The 20,404-nt window shown below is 40.6% G+C and overlaps 1 protein-coding gene across 1 annotated transcript in view; it reads left to right on the plus strand.

The window, feature by feature from the left end:
- The first annotated feature begins 1,268 nt into the window (after positions 1-1,268).
- KANSL1 (KAT8 regulatory NSL complex subunit 1) overlaps positions 1,269-20,404 on the plus strand; it is a 179,688-nt gene continuing 160,552 nt past the window's right edge. The window contains exons 1-2 of the mRNA XM_063138704.1: positions 1,269-1,334; positions 6,253-6,393. The gene's annotated coding sequence lies outside the window, so the exon portion shown is untranslated. The remainder of the gene's footprint in view (positions 1,335-6,252; positions 6,394-20,404) is intronic.

A 20,404-nucleotide genomic window follows, 5' to 3' on the forward strand; every position in this document is an offset into this window, starting at 1 on the left:
AGTTAAAGGTGCAGGAGCTATATTAGAGTGACCAGATTTTAAAGAGGGCAGGGCACCTGCAGCTTTAACTGTTGTGATGAAGAGGAAATTTCACCAGGTTCTTTATATATACAAATGACACCTGCTGAAATTTCCTTTTCAATACAACTCTTAAAGATACAGGAGCACTGTCCTCCTTTTCATATGGTCACCCTAAATAATACACTATAACTTTTTTTAAAAAAATTATGTCTTTGGCCACTTAATACATTAGTTTTTCTGTACATAAAAGGAACATCAAACAGCATTGCTCAAATGTGTGCGGTTGTTTTTACCTTGGGGACACACACACAGAAGCTTTGCCTCTACATTTCCTGGTTGTTTTGTAGATTGCCTAGCAATCATTGTTTAAACTACTGACTAGCTGGTTAAAACACACACACCCAAATCAAAAAGGAATTTCCATCACATTCTTAAGACTTCTTTCTTTTTGAAATACAGTAAGGCAGGCCTAACAAAAATAAAAAGCAGGATCCTTATCAGTGAGAAGAGCAAGACACCACCACCACCACCATCTCTTTTCATCCCAGCCCGTCCCCAAAGTTGTGAGAATCTCCACCTTTAGTTGCCAAACACACCCAGCTCCCATTTTGGTTCCCACCCTCCTTTCTTCACTCTGGGCCCTGCTTGGGCGTAGTGATGGACTGTGCAACATTTTTTCCCTGTGGAGTTGTTGTTTCTGGGAGGCCTTTAGCCGGGTGAAGCAAAACCATGAAACCCTCATGACCGCCTTAGGAGCATTTTGATGCTGCCACGGAGCCCCCGCGCCGTCCTCTTTCCTGCCTCCACTCCTTTCCCCCTTGCCTGCCAGGAGGCATTTTTCCACCCTTTCTCTATTTGACAGAGTAGTTGCACGGGCTTAGCCTATTGGAATGCTTTTCTGTTGACTGTTGCATTTAATACGCTCCCAAGCTGTGTCCAAGTGGGAGAGTTCGGGGCAGATGTTACTGAGAGCCATGGGCGGAGAAACGGACCCTGCCTAGGTGTCCCCACAATTGCACACACACCCCAAACATCTCCGAGAAACACAAGCAAAGGGAGGGATAAACCAGAGGTTTCAGCATCAACCCCGTCCTCCGGCCCCACCCCTCGCCACTGACTGACACCCCCTCCTCCAACCATGCCTGCCCATGTCCTCCCCATAGCCAATGAGAGGGGAGGAGGGCGGAAGACTTCCCACCCCCCCACTTCAAGGCTGGTTGAGCTGTGCAGGTAGGTGCTGGGGGTATGGGAGCAGCTTTCAAAGCTGATGCAAATAGAAAGGACCGAAAAACCCGGACGGGGTGCATAAAGGGGTGAATGGGGGGAGGTGGGTGAAGGGGCCGGGGTGGGAGGGAAAGGGGTGGGGGGCGTGACGTTGCAGATGCATGCTACCGGGTGCAGGAGGAGGCGGAATGTCTCTGGGAGAGAAGGCGACCCCCCCCCCCCCCCGCCGCCTCTTATCACATCCACGCACCGACGTGCACACTCCATTCCTGCAATGGACCACAGGCCAAGTGACTGGAAGCCCCGTTCCTGCAACTTTGAGCGGGCAGAAAGAAAATGGGGAGAGAGGGAGTGCGCAGCCTCGCCTCGCCTGGCCCTCGCAACTGCTCCAAGAGAGACCGCCTGGACAGGCCAGGGACGAGGGGGTGGGGGTGGGGGGGAAGGAGAGGTCGAGCTGGGCACGGTTATTATGGCATAGCCCCCTGCCCGCCTCCCAAATACCCCCAAAGTGAATCTGGGTTGTGGAATATCGCAAGGGGAAGGAGCATTGGAAGTTTTACCTCTTTAAATACAAACAGCAAAACAATAAGATCAGCCCACTCACAACGTATTGGCAACTGATGATGATGGATGGTCAAGCAGGCCAGATCGTGGGAACTGCTGCCCACCAGACCACCGGTGTGGGTCAGGGGATCTCTAGAAGACCAGGGGTCCTTACCGTGGCAATGCCTGCTGCAGTCACTCTTTCCTTGAGAACTGGGCCAGGCTTAGTTTGAGCCAAGGCTCTCCCCCCACAGTTCCCCCCTGTGCTGCTGGGGTTCAGCCCTGGAAAATGTGGAATGTTATTGTAAGTATTTGCAAACTAACTGTGGAATCTAAACATGTCTCCTCAGAAGTCATTCCCATTGAGTTCAATGGGGCCTGACACCAGGTAAGTGGGTATAGGATTGCAGCCTAAATTTCCCTCACCATGGAGAAAGGGCAGACTTCCCCATATAAATCTGAGGATTAGGGATAGGTCTGGCCCCTTTCTTTTAGAAATGGTCATGATGATGATGATAATGACGATGATGTAAAGAATCAAGGTTGTATTTGTGGCTTTCAGAAGCAAGGTTTGTGTATAGTTGCCATATGGAACCAAGTGATCGCAGACCAGAGAGAAATTTTCACAGAACATTACGGAAGTAGAAATAAGTGATCAATTACTGATGTTCTTTTTAGGTTGTGGTGTTCTGGAATAACGAGTGGCTACAAAGTTAAGGAAATAATGAAACAATAAATTTATAGCAAAAGCAATCTTTTATAAAAACACACACAAAAGAATAAAATGTGGAACACTTTTTGTAAGCACATACACAAAAATAACAAGCATACAAACAACAGTAATGCAATAATAAATCTGCTCCACAATATCTGTGAGTGAAGGCCAAATACGTTTTGACTTGCCATCTTCTTCAGTGGCCAGATAACTAAAATAAATAAAGATAACATACACAAGACAATAGTAAGTGTCTCAGAGGTAGCCACAGGATTGATAATTTTAGCAGTTTTGAAAGTACATACAGTCAAGGGAACATACTATATATTCCCTGAATTTGGGATCAACTGAGTCAGCCCACATATATTTTCTTTTTTGAAAAAATTTACCTGAACTGAAGTCTTTAACAAGCTATGGTATGTTTCCTTGACTGTATGTACTTTCAAAACTGCTAAAATTATCAATCCTGTGGCTACCTCCGAGACACTTACTATTATTATTGTCTTGTGTATGTTATCTTTATTTATTTTAGTTATCTGGCCACTGAAGAAGGTGGCAAGTCGAAACGCATTTGGCCTTCACTCACAGATATTGTGAAGCAGATTTATTATTGCATTACCGTTGTTTGCATGCTCGTTATTTTTGTGTGTGTGCTTACAAAAAGAAAGCTTAGTGTTCCACATTTTATTCTTTTTTGTTCTTTTTATAAAAGATTCCTTTGCTATAAATTTATTGTTTCATGATTTCCTTAACTTTGTAGCCACTCATTGTTTAACTTTTGGTTAAGGTGAGCACCTGTTGTTCATACGTTAGTGTTCTGGAATAACACCACAAAAATAAAAATGTCATAAAAATACATTAAGCTTAAAAATAAGGGAACTAACCATTTTTAAGTGTCGCCTTGCAGTTCTATATGATAAATGCTAGTTAAAACTCGGACTAATTATCTGACAGTGCAATTTGATGCATTTCTACTCAGAAATAAGTTCCACTGAGTTCAGTTGGACTTAATTTAAGGTAAATGTGTACAACTTAACAGAACTAATTTCTACAAGCAAGGATAATCACCCCCTACACACAGTTATTGGTGGCGGTCAAGGGAGGATTGTCCCCATGTTCCTCCCTTAACCAAAGGTCTACTTCTGGCGGACAGAAACTTTGTAACAATCAAGGAGAAGCCAATAGCTTTTTAAGGGGACCTTTTCTTGAGGCTTTCCCTTTGCATGCAAAGATTTTGGGGGTTCTCTTTCTCTTTTTTTTAATGGAACAAAATGACCGTGTATACACACATACATTTTGAGCATATGAGCACGGAAAAATTAACAGCAACTAGGGTGAAGACAAACTTACATTGGGTAAAGGAGCTGGAAGTGGGGTTTTGTTCCAGAATGTATTTCTAACCCCAATAAAATTTTACACTTAAACAAGTTAGGAGGAAGCTATACCAGTGTCTCAGGAAAAGCCTATACAGGTATACGGTATAGCTTCCTCCTAACCTGTGATTGTGCTAACATAAGGATTAGAGATCTTGCTCTGTGAAGTGCTGGTAATGAGGATTGATGCTGGTCTATTAAAAACTTACATTGTGTACTTTCTTCTTCATAAAAATATATGAGTGTTTGAGAGTGGGGGGTTGTGTCAATGGAAATTATTACAGGGACTACATGGGATATAAACCTTAGGGGTGTCAGAACATTAAATATTTTGTAACCTTCTATTAGCTAGACAATTGATAATTGCTTTTAACTGTATTTAAATACTGCAATACTACTGAAAAAGGACAATATTTAAGTATGAGATTTTCTCAAATGAAAGCTACTAGAACTTGCCGGAAAGAAAGGTAACCCCTCACATTCACTTTTTATTACATTATAATTGGGAAAAAGGAATATAAATATTTATGATTTAATTTATATATTAGAGCAGAAATGCCTGCTTAAAACAGCAGAGAAAGACCCATCAGTTTTGTAGAAGATGCAGGTTTAAAAGACATTGGCATTGATTTCAGCTGAGCAGTGTGACTGTCAGGGGCAGTAGACTAACATTATTATTATTTATTTATTTATTTAGCACCATCAGTGTACATGGTGCTGTACAGAGTAAAACAATAAAATAGCAAAACCCTGCCGCATAGGCTTACATTCTAATAAAATCATAATAAAACAATAAGAAGGGGAAGAGAATACACCAAACAGGCACAGGGTAGAGTAAAACTAACAGTATAAAAGTCAGAGGGCATGGTTAGCCTTCTGGAAATTGTCTCAGTTGCATGTGGTTCTCACTGTTTGAAGAAATTAAGGGTACAATCCTATGCATATTTAGACAGAAAAAAGTCCTACATCCCTCAGCATGGCTGGCTGGCTGGGAATTGTAGGACTTTTTTCTGTCTAAACATGCATAGGGTTACACTCTAAATAGTTTTGCTCTGAAAGGCAAACTATGTTCTAACTTTGCCACAGAGAAGAAGCAGCTGTGGTGTCTGTGCAGTCTGTGGGTGGTAAACCCTTCAAAAAATATATTAGCTTTTACTTGTTGGCCATATCAATGGAGGAAAAATTAACTGGGAATTAAATCTTCATTTGATTGATGGCACTAATTTTATTAAAGCTTGCAGCTCTAATAAACACGTTGAGGGGTGGTAGGATCACTGAGCAGAATTGGGAACAGGAGTAAGCTGAGCTGGATTTCATGGGACTAGGAAAATATGGATCCAGTACTGGCACTGTCATCAAGTGGCAAATGCTTGGAAGTGTCCTGAATTCTACAACTTACCATAGTGGATAAATTATTTAAATTAAATTGTATATTAACCTTCCATTTAATTCCAATAAGCCTTCTTAAATAGTAGATTCCAACCCCATCTCCTTCTGAGCCAACAGAACCTGTGTGCGATAATAGCTTTCTCTACACAGATTTGGTGTATAGTGTGTACATAAGCTTGTTGTGTTGGGATTGTGTCCAACAGAGGGTAATGTGTATATAACCTTTGTGTCTTGCTCCATAATGATCTCCAGGCTTATGGGCTAGACATTGTAGGGGGGAGAATGCAGCAGCACAGATGCTTCCTCATGCTTCTTTCATGGTTTTCCAGAGTAGTGCTTCTGTGTTTTGGCTTTTTCCTTAATTGATGAAAAATAATTAAATATTCAGAAATAACATTTATATGCTTCAGAACAGCTCATTCTCCTTAGGACTCCATCACATTGTAGCAGTATTTTAAACCAAGCCGTGAGTGTGAATGAGATCAGATATCCAATTTCCCACTCTCGTAGCAAGTACAAATTATCCCAGTAAAGAGCAGACCAGTGGCAAGTTGCAGTTGCATCCTACATTACTGCTTCAAGTCTTGATGCAAAAGGAAGAAGGGGGAGACCTGCATGCACAACTGTCATAGAATTGTGTTGTGTTCCAGGGTTAGGAACAACTGAAGGAGTTTGGGTGGAAGACCATGTTACCAGTTTGGTTTTGAACAGCTGGGATAGGTTCCTGGATAGGACAATAGCAGTGGCTGGCTGGCAGGGTAGTAAGGAGAAGAGGGGTTGGGAAGGCAAGGGGAGGTGGGGGATGGGTAATTAATGAACTTGTGTGGGGACTCCATAACATTTTTCCAGTATAGTGTATGTATCCATTGCTGCCAACCTTTTACCAATTTTGCCCTCTTTTCCCTCCTCAGTTTGGCAGGTAGAGTCTTGATGTATATGCTTTATGAATTCCACTTATTTCCACTAATTTAAAGTCTTCTGTTGCAGAGGCAAGATTTCTTCCTTCCCTAAGCTGGAGAGATCTGCAGAGCTACTGATTTGGCTAGAACAGAAAGTCCTCTTTAGAAGCTCCCAAATTGCTTCTGAATTGTTCTGGATACAATGGATTTTGCCACAGTATACTGCAACGTAAGTTATTTTTAAAAACTTCCTTCAACTTTCCAGTAGTAAATTGTTTTTTTATTAAAGAGATCATTTGAATTATAACTTGGCCTCCAAATATGTTGGGATTCAACTGTGTAGGTGTGATATGAATGTATTTGCAGTAGTGTCTCCTGCTAGAGAAGAACCAATGTACAATCTCTTGGTAGTGACTTTTTCAATCAGAAGTACAACAGAAAAATATAATACAACTTATTTGTTCCAGATGTTGGTTGCCATATGGAAAATGTCTTCTAACTGTGTTTAGGTGGCTGGATCACTTTGGGTTGCAATCCACATCTTACTGAAGTTACTGTTGAAAACTGTTGCTTTTAATTGAGCTGGATTGAATCCTTTCAGAAATAGATCACCAAATTAAAAAATCATTGGTCTGATAACTCATGTTATGTATTACAGATGGTGTTGCCTGTGTCCATGTATATATTGTGAGGAAACCGTTCTTCTTTTTATAAATGCCTCTGATCAAGTGCGCCTCTCCATAGCTTTCCATAGCTTTGCATTAGAAGATGGTTTCTGTGGCAAATTTTACATTGTTTTCAGTCATGTTAAATGCAAAGTTCCACGTTTTAAAAAGCAACAATGAACTTTTGATTGCACCACATGGAATGTGGTGATGGTATAAAATTCTAATTTTCTAAATTCCCAGCTTACAACAGAATTGCTGTATTACATTGTGCTCCCACAAAATGCTTTTCTAGTCTTTCACCAGATCATAGAATAGTAGAGTTGGAAGGGGCCTATAAAGCCATCGAATCCAACCCCCTGCTCAATGCAGGAATCCACCCTAAAGCATCCCTGCCAGATGGTTGTCCAGCTGCCTCTTGAAGGCCTCTAGTGTGGGAGAGCCCACAGTTTCCCTAGGTAGCTGGTTCCATTGTTGTACTGCTCTAACAGTCAGGAAGTTTTTCCTGATGTCCAGCTGGAATCTAGCTTCCTGTAACTTCAGCCCGTTATTCTGTGTTCTGCACTCTGGGATGATTGAGAAGAGATCCTGGCCCTCCTCTGTGTGACAACCTTTTAAGTATTTGAAGAGTGCTATCATGTCTCCCCTCAATCTTCTCTTCTCCAGGCTAAACATGCCCAGTTGTTTCAGTCTGTCTTCATAATATAACTGACATTGATTGACAGATCTGACAGTTCAGATAGATCCTATAGCTTGAAATCCCAAGCTCTGGAATGTGGGTTTTTCAATCTAAAGAAATATTACAAAATCAGATCAAATGTTCATATGTTTTAAAATACAAGCACTGGATTATTAGTGGGGAAAAGTGTACCAAGTGAAGTACAAATAGCAGAGGTGGTTGACTGTGAAAACTAAAATATGAAAGTACAGTATTAGGTGAGATGAAATTAATTTCAAATGGATTTGACTTGGTCCACAAGCAAGTGAATTAATAAATAACAACTGGTTGTGAAAATAAGGTCAATGTTTGGAAATGGTTTCTAATGCGGAAGGCTGTACTTGCATATAGCAATTTTTTTGTACATTAATGTTTAAGTCTTTGCTTGAGGCTTACCAGATCTGCCTCTAGTGCCAAAATAACTCGGGTGCTCTGCACCTTGACCTGGAGAGGGGGAAATTTGCTGGTCCTCCTCAGTCAGCAAAATGTCTTGGGCCCAATCTGGCTTGAAGTACTGCTGTCTTGAGAGGGGGCTCTCCCCTTTAAACAAATATGCCACAGATTTTAAAGCTTCTGGGTCAATACAGAAGAAGCAAGATAATTTAACTTCTAATGTGAATGTGCAGTACAATACGTGGTTATATGCTAATGTTTTGCTAAATTAGCACTGGCTCATTCACAAGCAGGATAGTCAAGAATAATTGTACGTGGAGTCCATGCTGAACATTCTAAAGAATGATCTGCAATCTTTCTCAAATGCTGGACTGTTTGGGTTATTTTATGCTGCAGTAAGAAGTAGAGAATACTATAAATTGAAAGTTGCAAAATATTTTTTTTCGGTATTGTGGGCCATGCATATCAGAGTTCTGACCTGTTTGCTACCATACTCCTGATTTACAAGAGAGACAGAGCAATAGAAAAAGTGAGTCCTTGCAGTTGTGGATGGAAGAATATAGTAGGTTAAACAGAGAAATAGTGAGTTGCTTAAGGCCACTGTCACCTGGCAAGCTTCCTGGCTCTTTCAAACACCACTTGGAGTGGGAAAATGATAGGCAGGGAAAGTATTAAGTACCCTCTTTGTTCCCACCTGAAGTGTCTATTTCTCTGTTCCTATTTTGAAAGGGCCAATGATAGTGCAGTTATGTGTAATGTACAGTTTGTACTCAAGTGCAGATTGGATTTGAACCTATTTCCCTCGTGTATTCTAATCCCACAGGTCTCTTTACTACATCATAGTGCCTCTTTTCATACAGTGAACAATGGTTATCCATCTTTTTTCTGATACTTTTTAAAATGTTTCAATACCTTCAGCAAATCATCATTAAATTTTCTGTAGCTAGCATGGAAAATAGGAAGGCTAAAGGACAACAGATTTAGACTGATTTAAGGTGTGCTTTTTATTTGTTTATTCCTATACTGCCCAATAGCCGAAGCTCTCTGAGATGTTCACAAAAATTAAAAATATAAGGTACAGCATAAATATAAAATATGGAAGTTTAAAACCACAATATAAAAGTGCAACCAGCATAAAACGAGGCAGCAATGCATAGATTTAAAATACAGATTTTAAACAGCAGAGCTAAAAGACTAGGATCTAAAATGCTAAAATACCGGGAAAATAAAAAGGTCTTCACCTAGTGCCGAAAGGAGTACACACCAGTATCCCTTAAGCAATGTATTTTTGCTTTTGGGGAAATGAATCAGATTTTTTTTAATTTTGCTAGTACTGCTAGCAGTTTTAAGATGTGTATCTACCGTCTGCTGTTGGTTCACATTGGTAAAAGAAAGACATGCAATTTTGAATGCAGTTGTATGGGGCTTTATGTGGTGTAAGTTGCTTTTAAAATCATAGGTGTATCTCCCAGCCATAAAACTAGTGCAGATCTAGAGTGTGGACCTGCCGTACTATATCTTGCAACACTAACTGTGCAGAGAAAGCCACCTGAAAAGACCAAAAATAACGCACAGAGTTTGCTACAGTGCTAGCCAAACAATAAATCCACTATTCTTTCCTCAGAGCCAACCCAAGACATTTTGCTGCCTGAGTTCCCTCCATCTGAGACAGAAAAACCCACAAATACCATTTCCCTGGAGTAGAAATGCAATACTCATAAATTACTACTCATATTGACTTTTGTAGCACCCACAACCACCTACTCGAAGCAACCACCTCATTCTATTGGGAGAGAGACTTTGGTCTCTCTCTCTCTCCCTTCCCCAACCCCTCATCCTCTATGGGAAAAATGTAATCTTCAACTAGGGATGCTACAGAGCCCGACTTCTGGCCCAAAATAAAGGGGCTGTCATGTGGGGCTTTTGTTTTGAGGAGGGGTCGGTATGCATTCCAACACTGGAAAAACTATAACTTTCTAACTTTCTAAAAAGGCCCTGATAGCAGAGGTTACATTGTAGAGGAGGGAGGAAAGCCTGTCAGAGTCCTGAGAAGACCCTTCTCTGTTGAGCTGAAAATGGCAAAGGGGGTCTCCAAGAACTGCATAGCAGAGGAGAGCCAGAAAGGGACTGAGACTAGAAGGAGGGTTTGAGCAGGGATGCAAACATCCTTAAACCAAGAATAAAAAGGTGACACTGAAGCTGTGTGTGACAGAGAATGTGTCTCTTGAACAGAATTAGCACAGAGAAGGGAATACAAAGAAGAACTCTGATAATTCATTACACAGAATGTAAAGCGCCATATTTTATTTATTTAGATGCTTATATCCTGCCTTTCAGTGATAAGAGCCCCCAAAGTGGCTTACAGCATAATTAAACCAATACAAATGACACAATAAAATCAAATAATAAAAATGCAGAGAAACAGAGAGCTAAGAACAAGGCAACAATAAAAACATAACAGCAAGGAGAAAATTAAACCAATCCAAATGACTGGCAAAATAAAAAAAAATCTGATTCATTTCCCCAAAAGCAAAAATACATTGCTTAAGGGATACTGGTGTGGTATTATATTATTGCATCTGTGTCTAGTTGCAGGCCAGTATGCACCACCATGTGGCGTAGGCAAGTGGCAATAGTGTTCTCCTACATCAGGTGGTGACATTTTAAAATAGGAAAAGCACTTTAAAATGCATGTATGAGTTTGCCTTAAATGAAGAAACTGGGCCTTGGGCCCTTATTCACTGTTAAACCTTTCTATTACTTCTCAGGAATTGTGTTTTTGTTTTTGTTTTGGAAACATTTTCTATTAATGCTGCATAATCTATCCATCCATCTTTTTCTGAGTTTAAGTGTTTTATTAAAGCATTATTTCAACGATAAAAATAAGAAAAGAATGTTATGTTATTGATAATCAGACAAAGTCTTTAGTTCTTACAGTAAGATTCTACAAATTCCTGTAGCATGCTACCAATATTTTATGGATATTGAATAGACCGGTTTTTTAATTATTAAAGTAGTTCTTTCTTTATATGAAAAAAGTGGGGTGGGAGGACTATTTGGGCATGTGTCTGTCTTTTTGTCCTGTAAACTCATAGGATAGAGAGACCTCCATTGTGGAAACTTGTGAGGCTTGGACGACATTTTAGGAGCCCCTATTGTGTATGTGTATAAGTAGCTATAATATTTGGCCTGGTGATGGCGATAGAGGTTGTGCAAACTGCTGACTCTGTTTGGAGTCACATGGTTTAAACAGTCGACTACATTTCCCAGCAAGTATTGCTGCGTCTGCATTGTTTCCCCTCCCCAATTTTATTTGCAGCACAGTTCCTAATGTGACTCACTAGCGCCTGTGTATAAGGCAGAATGATGGGAAGTATTAAAGGGGCAGCTGTGCCGCCCTGTGGCTGTCTGAAGCTGTGCACTCTGCAGGGTTGAGCACAGCATGATTGCACCGTTGGTGCTGCTATTAGATCCAGGTTTAAGGCCTTTATATAATTGGGCCTAGCTGGACTACAAATGCACTACATGTGTTGAAGTTGTAAAATTTGATCACTTTCTACCTATTTTGTGTCTTTTTTAAAACAACAACTCTTTTTAGTAAATGGCGATAATTATCTGAGGCCCCAAACGTTGGCAAACAACAAATTCCAGCTGAGTAAAGAGGGGAGTGTGTGTGTGTGTGTGTGTGTGCGCGTGCTCAAATGAACATTCGGGCTCCAGATTACTTGGAGTCTTTAAAGGAGCCTACTTTTTTTTTAAATACTATTTTTATTGATTTTCAAGTAAGGACAAATACAATAAACACACAGAGAGTAAAAGAAAACACTCAACAACAATATAAATGTTCCCACAGCACCACTATAAAAAAGCATGGGTGTTCATTCCTTCAATAAGCACTTAGTACAGAAAAAGATGCAGGTTAGGTTAGAACCTCTGACCAAAAGGATTCCTGAGTCATTGGGGGTCTAGGTTCGCTAGGATTCACATTAATAAATGTGAAAAAGTCCAACCAGTTTCCCAAAAATGTGTCTGATGTTGTTTCCCCTTTTGCTAACCTGCTATGCTGTGTCAATTTATCATTTAAAGCTAGTTTCCAAATCTTATCAAACCAGCGTTGATGGTCAAAAGCTCTGCCGCTTTTCCAGAACTGGGCAATTTCCCACCTGGCTGCAACCAGCAAATGGGTGACCAAGGCTTTGGGAATAATGTTTCTATTGGCATTCCTAAAAATAGAAAGTAGAGCCAGTGCTGGGTCAGTTTCTACTTCAGTATGAATAATGTTTGTAATGGTTTGGAAAACCCTTGACCAAAAAGTTTTGACCTGTTGACATTCCCACCAAAGATGAATATAAGTGCCAGGAACTGAGCAACCACGCCAACAGAGCGGGGATATATTACCACTAATATGGTGCAGTCTAACAGGGGTGATATACCACCTGTGAGTGATTTTCAGAGTGAGCTCTTTAACTTTTGCTGATATTGTTTTATAGGGTGCTGATTGCCACAAGCTTTTCCATTCACCTTCAATGAAACTGGTGCACAGATCATGTTCCCAAATAATTTTTAACCCTCCCTTATCTGGGAATTGACAATCCAACATCATGTGATATATATCAGAAGCCCCCCCTTTAATCTTTCTAGAATAAGTCAGGCAAGCTTTCTCAAATATAGTAAGCGAGCGTGGAATGTTGTGGAATTGATATAGAGCATTTGCAAAAGAGACAATTTGCATTTTTTGGAGCCAGGTACAAGGGAGTGGGCTCAGTTTTGCCTCTAATTGTTGCATTGATATGATTTTTCCTTGTATAAAGAGATCACGAATATGGAAAAAACCTTTTTCTTCCCAACCTGCAAATTGTCTATACTTAAATTGATCTCTGAATCGGGGGTGGTCTAAAATCTGGGTTAGGGGGGAAGGGGATGGTGCAAACCATTTTGCCCACTTTGCCCATACCTTTAAATTTGCTTTCAAAAACGGGTTATTAATTGTCTGAATATGTTTTTTCAGTGTTGGAAGTAATGGGACCGCCCTGATCGTAGGGATGCAGGGGGCACTTTCAATTGACACCCACGGGATTGCTGTCTCATTTCTAATTATTTTGAGTAGTTGCCTCAATTGAAAAGCATCATGGTACAGCCTAAGATTTGGGACACCAAACCCCCCTAGTTTAGTTGGTCGGAATAGTGTCGCCTGATTGACCCGGATGCGTTTGCTTCCTCCACTGAATGTGGATAGAGCTTGTTGCCAACGTTTGAACTCATTTCCAGGAATCTCTACTGGCAGGGTATGAAATAAAAAAGACAGTTTAGGCAACAAAGTCATTTTCAGGGCTGCATTCCTCCCTAGCCAAGATAATTTAAGTTTCTTCCACAGTGTCATATCTTTTCTTAGCGCATTCCATAAAGGATCAAAATTGCGTATACGCAGTTGTTTGATTTCCTTAGTGAACTGAATGCCTAAGTATTTTAAACTGCCAAATCTTAAAGTGACTTTAAAAATTCGTTGAATATTTTTCTGTTCAGCCAAAGGGATATTAACACAGAGCAAATCAGATTTGTCATAATTGACCTCCAGACCAGCAACTTCCTTGAAGGTATCCAGATGTGTGCGAAGAGCAGGAAGAGCAACCTTAGATTCTGTTAACATAAGCAGTATATCATCAGCAAAAAGGTTGATGCAATGATGTCTCCCATTTATTCTAGGCCCCGATATAGCTGCGTCTGCCCGAATTGAGGTTGCTAGGGCTTCTATTGCAATGGCAAAGATAAGTGGGGAGAGTGGGCAGCCCTGACGTGTGCCTCTAGTTATTTGAAACCTTTTTGATTCCCAAGAGTTAACACATACTGTTGCCTTAGCATGAGAGTACAATTGCTTCAATACCTTAAGAAATTGATTACCAAACGCCATTTTATGAAATAAGCGGAAAATAAAAGGCCATTCCAAGCGGTCAAATGCCTTGAAAACATCAAGATAAAACAGTGCCAAAGGAGACTTTTGACTTTCGCTGTGGTGAATTAAGTTAAGTATCCTGCGCACTGAATCGGCTAAGTGTCGACCTGGCATAAAACCTGTTTGATCTTCATCTACATATTCTGTTATAAACTGGTTCAGACGATGAGCAAGCAAGGATGTGAAGAGTTTAGCATCCTGATTAAGAAGCGCTATTGGGCGATAAGAGTTCACTAGGTGGGGATCTTGGCCTGGCTTAGGAATGGTTATCAAGCGCGTGCGTTTCCAGGATTCTGGAATCTCCCCACCTTCTAAAATAAAATTAAATAATCTCACTAAATAGGGAGTAAGGGTGACTTTAAAAGCTTTATAAAATCCCCCCCCCAAGAAGGAGCCTACTTTTTATTCTCCTAACATAATTATAGTGACTGCAAGTAAGGGATATGAATAGCCCCAAGAGCCCTTGGTTTTGCTGAAATGTATACTTACTAATACTTTTCAATTAAAAACAGGGCTTGCAAGTGAACAAGCCACCTCCTTGGGGATCTCTAAAATATTACTATCAAAATGTATATAAAATGCAAATATTAATTTATGGAATTAACTGCCACAACATGGGGTGATAGCCACCACTTAGATGGCTTTAAAAAGAAATTAGCCTTATCTTCCATGACTTTGACTATCAGTGGCTACTAATCATGATGTCTATAGGCTTTCTCTGGGATCCAGGACAGCATGCCTCTGAATACTGGTTGATGGAGAACAGCAGTGGGAAAGGGCTATTGCCCTCATGTAACTCAGCCTGAGGGCCAAATTCAATTTTGGAGAAGCTCTTAGACACTGCATTCCAGTGTTGGACGGGGCAGAAGGCAGAAGGGAAGCCTCAGGAGAGGTGTGACCATCTGGGGAACCCTGGAGGGCTGGATTTGGCCCATAGGCCTGAAGTTCAGCACCTTGGCTTATGTTCCTAGAGGAATCTTGTTGGCCTCTACGGGAAACAGGATGTTGGACTTTTGGTCTGATCCAGTGGGCCTAATCCAGCAACTTAAGGCTGCAGTCCAAAACACACTTACTAGGAAGTAAGATGAATTGAACTTAGGCCTCTTCTCTCAAACAGCAGATGTGGTGGTAAACTTATATCTGGACTGTACCACTTTAGCTACAGATGGGGGCTTGCATGATTGAATGCTCTACTACTACTACTACTACTACACACACATGCACAGTCCCTCACTAGATGTCCATGAGAAGGTTCTAGATTAGCTTTCTTCTAGCCATACTAGTTTTCTGAGTGAAGGATTGTATTTGTGTGTGGGTGGGTGAGAGAGAGTGTGATATAGAGAGCTTTCTGTTTTATGAACCTCCACTTAAAGTCTAAAGTGATATAGCACTCCAAGCTCAGGTTTACCATCTCATTTGCTGTTTGTGAAAATTAAAGCCACTCTACACATTGTGACTGTATTTGGACAACACAATAGTCAACGGTGGGTAATAATCAACTCGACAGTTGTTTATCTAGGGATTATTCCCACACAACATGATAATAATCAACTGTGGTGTGGATTAGCATCAGCGTTGAGTTGACTATTAGTCCATGCTGAGTTGACTCACTCATCCCCCCCCCCCATTCTTCTGTTAATATCCTGTTAGCCTTTGCTGCCGAAAATCTGTCCTGTTGGCTGGACTAGAGTGGCAGCCGCTGCTTTGTCTACTCTTGCCTTGCGAAACTGTGGCTGATGAAATAACCAACAGTGTCCAAGGAAATAACCAATGGTGCCCTCCACACAACACAATAACCAGTGGTAGTTCAAATAGCCAATTCTGCACAGTGTTGGTTATTTGGGCCAAATAAACAACCTTTGGTTAAAAAAACTCCCACCACACAACACACTAACCCACAGTGGGTTAAATAACCAACCGTCGACTATTTAAACCACCATTGGTTATTGTGTTGTCTGAACCCAGTCTGTAGCAATTACGCGAATTGCTTAGAATGTAGCAGAGGCTTTATTTATTTTTTACTCCTGAGTGAGTGTACATGGCCCTGATTTGGATTGTTTCCACTGCGCACTGGGAGGGGAGGATTAAAACTCCCACCATTTGCCTTCCAAAATCCCCCCACCAATGTGGGGTTTAAAAAAAAGAAAAAAGAAAACACAGGAGGGAGATGTTTAATTTTCCAATTGTGGTGTGTGGTGGTTCTGATCCGAATTAGACAATGAAATATGTAGTTCGAACATTAGCCTCAATTTTATTTGCCGCACTGTTGTTCCTAATGTGACTCACTAGCGCCTGTGTAGATTTGCATGTGTATATTTGCAGCACAGTTGTACAACACAAGAATTAAGTGTGCTTACAGAGAGGCTGTCACCTAATTAAAGAAATCTTAGTTTAATAATAATGTGGGTTTTAAGCTGCAATCTTACACACATTTACTTGGGAGTAAGACTCATTGAAAACAGTGGGGACTGTGAGTGGATTTAGAAAGAACGCACACATGTCTCCCACAGGCTCCAGTGATTATTATTATTTTTTAAGCAGAATGGCCATGTTGGATGGAGCAGGGTCAGGCCAGCAGGGGAGACTACTGTGGTCTGGATCTGGCCCATGGGTCAGCAATTCCCCAGCTATGAAAGAAAGGATTCTGCAGTTACTCAGTTGCAATTAAAGCTAAATAAATTTGCCTTTGAGAAATACAATAGTTCAGAAAACAGAAAAGTATTATCCGTTTTTACCATGCCTGCAGCTCAGCAGGCAACATCTTTAATTTTTCATTTAAACAGGCAGCATATTAGGGCCAAATTAGGAATTGTGTAGCTTTTAAAAAGTAAATATTGGGGTATCAACCGAGACTTTAATGTTGTGTTACTTAGTTTAGGACACAATCCTATACCTGCTTACTAGGGAGTAATCCCCATTGAACTCAATAGGACTTAGTTTGGAGAAATGTATAGGCTTGCTCGTAGTTTATTAAATGTATATATTTCTTCACACAACCAAAAGGAATCCTGAAGCAATTTACAAAAAAAGGATAAAATACAAAGAATACAATATATAACAACATTGTTGTTGTTTATTCGTTCAGTCGTTTCCGACTCTTCGTGACTTCATGGACCAGCCCACGCCAGAGCTTTCTGTTGGCTGTCGCCACCCCCAGCTTCCCCAAGGTCAAGTCTGTCACCTCCAGAATATCATCCATCCATCTTGCCCTTGGTCGGCCCCTCTTCCTTTTGCCTTCCACTTTCCCTAGCATCAGCCTCTTCTCCAGGGTATCCTGTCTTCTCATTATGTGGCCAAAGTACTTCAGTTTTGCCTTTAATACCATTCCCTCAAGTGAGCAGTCTGGCTTTATTTCCTGGAGTATGGACTGGTTTGATCTTCTTGCAGTCCACGGCACTCTCAGAATTTTCCTCCAACACCACAGTTCAAAAGCATCTATCTTCCTTCGCTCAGCCTTCCTTATGGTCCAGCTCTCGCAGCCATAGGTTACTACGGGGAATACCATTGCCTTAACTATGCGGACCTTTGTTGTCAGTGTGGTGTCTCTGCTCTTAACTATTTTATCAAGATTTGTCATTGCTCTCCTCCCAAGAAGTAAACGTCTTCTGATTTCCTGGCTGCATTCAGCATCTGCAGTAATCTTTGCGCCCAGAAATACAAAGTCTGTCACTGCCTCCACGTTTTCTCCCTCTATTTGCCAGTTATCAATCAAGCTAGTTGCCATAATCTTGGTTTTTTTGAGGTTTAACTGCAACCCGGCTTTTGCACTTTCTTCTTTCACCTTTGTCATAAGGCTCCTCAGCTCCTCCTCGCTTTCAGCCATCAAAGTGGTATCATCTGCATATCTGAGGTTGTTAATGTTTCTTCCTGCAATTTTAACTCCAGCCTTGGATTCGTCAAGCCCAGCACGTCACATGATGTGTTCTGCATACAAGTTAAATAGATAAGGTGAGAGTATACAACCCTGCTGTACTCCTTTCCCAAAGATCACCTATGGCCATTCCCCATCCAGAATAAGAATGAACAAATCACCCTTAGAACTCCCAATCCAGATTGGAGTTCTCTCACCTGCTATTAGCTGTGTATGTGTAAGCTTCCACTAGAGCGCATGGGAACTGTTTTCAAATGGGAATAGACATGGAGAGGAAAGGGTTATAGCTGTACTACACACCCACCCTTCTCACACTAGGATCCCTATCTGGAGCAGGCCTTGCACCTGGACTTTATGTTAAAAATGCCATTTTGCAATTGCTAATGGCATCTTGTCTAGTCTAAACTGTAGAAGAGGCATTCCCCTCTATATATGAGAAAACTGTAATGTGTATTCTAAGATGGCACCTTCAAATTTCACTTTCTGTAAGTTCAAGTGCTTACAGAAAGCGAAATTTGCAGGTGCCCTCTTAGAAGACACATTACAGTTTTCTCATATATAGAAGGGAATGATCAACTAAATGTTGATCAACTAAACGTTGCAGCTCTAGCTTAAAGCCTTTTAAATCAATGAGCTTCAGCATATTTACCTCTGTGTTGGATTATGGCTGGTGGGACACCCAAATAAACATGCATAGGATTGGGCTGCATGAGTCGCAATTGATTTCAATACTTGCAAGATTTGTATTGCCACGTACGATTATATAGCCTAGCTACAGTTATATATGCTCTAGTAACCTCACGTTTGAATTACTGCAGGGTGTTACATATGTGGGGCTGCCTTTCAAAACAGTCTGGAAACTTCAGCTGTTCCAAAATAGGACAGTGAGATTGTTAACAGGGATGGGCCAATTAGATCACATTCCACCAGTACTTTATGATGTGTGCTGGTTTTCAGTCCATTTTCGAGCCCAATTTTAAATGCTGGCATTAACCTACAAATCCCTAAACAATGTGGGGCCAGCTTATCTGAAGGATCATCTTCTTGTATATACCTGCCTGGACCCTAAGATCATTTTCAGAAGCCCTTCTCTGGGTGCCCTAGCCAAATGATGTGAAGTTGGTGGCTACTAAGGAACGGGCCTTTTCAGTGGTGCATGCTGGTTGTGGAAGGCCCTCCACAGAGAGGCTCACTTGGTGACTACATTGTGCTCTGTCTGGTGCCAGATAAAGTCCTTTTTATTTTCCCAGGTTTTTTGGTCCTTTAGTTTTAAAAATTGGGTTAATGTGTTTTTAAATCTTTGTTCTGCCGCTGGCTTTTACTCTGGCTTTTACTTTGAATTTATTCTGTTTAAATTTAAGGATTTTATATTATGTTTTACTGTGTTATTGTATAGCTGCCATACACATATTTTTATTTTATTGTATATTTTTATTGTCACAGGAATAGTAACGATTCATTTTGCAGAATGCAAAATCATCAGCATGCACTAGCAAAGTTCTGAGTTTCAGTCTTTACGTGCAGTTTAACAACAGGTTATTAACTACAAGCAACCCAGAGTTCACAACCCAACAACAAACAATGAGTTCTCTTTCTGGGTTGTTTGTGGTTAACAACTGATAGTTAAACCATAGTGCACGGTTCTCATGTAGTGATTCAATGACAACCCATATTCTGGGTTGTCGTTACATGCGAACCTGGGCAGTATTGTGCCAGCTGAAAGACAAGCATTAATATTGGGTACAAATTGAGTACTCTCCTAAATGCCATAGTATTGAAATGGTAAAATTAGAGGATGTGGTACTAATTATCAGACTACATCTCAATAATGAAATGTACATAGTTCAGATATCTCTAGATATAGTGTTGCTTGATAGTTATATTATCTTTTTTAAAGTGTGTTAAGAAAGTTGAAAGCTTCTTCCTAAACTCCTCCCAGATATGAAGTAATAAAAGGAAAGATGTACTTATGTAATCCACCCCATGAATTTTTACTTAGTTTTTGATACTACATTTCAGGTTCACAAATGTTTAAGCCATCCTAGTTTACAGTTGCCACCACCGTTGCATTATCTAAGACGTTTGGTGATGGTGAAGCTTTCCTGTGTAGTCCTGTAGTGCATACATAGAAGTCGTATAGCTTGTACTCTTGCCACTCAGCTATGGCCCTTCCTTCCTCTCTCTCTCTCTCTCTCTCTCTCTCTCTCTCCCTCCCTCCCTCCCTCCCTGTGTTACCATGGTGGTAGTCTCACCCCCCCTTTGTGTGCTCATCCCTTGCCCACACATTGTTTAAGAGAAAGCTCTCTTTATTTGTTGTCCTTTAGGGTAGGATGTTTCAAGACACCATCCTATAACCAAATCTATCTATCTATCTATCTATCTATCTATCTATCTATCTATCTATCTATCTATCTCTAGTCTATCTATATCTATGCATGGCTAATAAGCCCTCCCGTATCTGAACAGAACATTTGGTTTTTCACAGCCTCCTATCTGACTAATAGAATGTTGGTTTTTTTCACAATAGCAAAAAATCATCAAGTTTCTAGCACTTTGCCATCATTTATTTATTTAATTTCTATCCTGCCTTTCCACTAAAAAAGGCAGCGAAAAGTAAAATCCAGATTAAAAACAAAATCTTAA

Source organism: Elgaria multicarinata, chromosome 11 (genome assembly GCF_023053635.1).
Source record: "Elgaria multicarinata webbii isolate HBS135686 ecotype San Diego chromosome 11, rElgMul1.1.pri, whole genome shotgun sequence".
Classification (NCBI taxonomy): domain Eukaryota; kingdom Metazoa; phylum Chordata; class Lepidosauria; order Squamata; family Anguidae; genus Elgaria; species Elgaria multicarinata.